This window comes from Trachymyrmex septentrionalis, unplaced genomic scaffold (assembly GCF_001594115.1).
Source record: "Trachymyrmex septentrionalis isolate Tsep2-gDNA-1 unplaced genomic scaffold, Tsep1.0 scaffold161, whole genome shotgun sequence".
NCBI classification, from domain to species: domain Eukaryota; kingdom Metazoa; phylum Arthropoda; class Insecta; order Hymenoptera; family Formicidae; genus Trachymyrmex; species Trachymyrmex septentrionalis.
Window position 1 is genome coordinate 1,149,326 of NW_017304770.1, and position 340 is coordinate 1,149,665.

Genomic DNA, 340 nt, shown 5'->3' on the forward strand with positions numbered 1-340 from the left:
TTAAACATGCCTTTCAATCCAAAAAATGTTCCGATTCCTTTCAATCCGACTCATTTTTTGTCTTATGGTGGTAATTTCAACATCCTTCAACTGCACAATGCATTTTGAATGTGAAATCACTCGAACTTTAAACTACAGAATTTATTCGGCATGTGCTGCACATGTGTTGATGACCATATTTCATTAACACGAATCGCTTCGGAAACAGTCGAATCTGTCCGAGCGAAACATATGTCATGACATATGCTTATACATACACAGTGGTCTATCACCGGGCAAACATACCCTTGTCTTTATATCATGGTTCCCGCACGCCCGCCCGCCCGCCCACACGCACGCA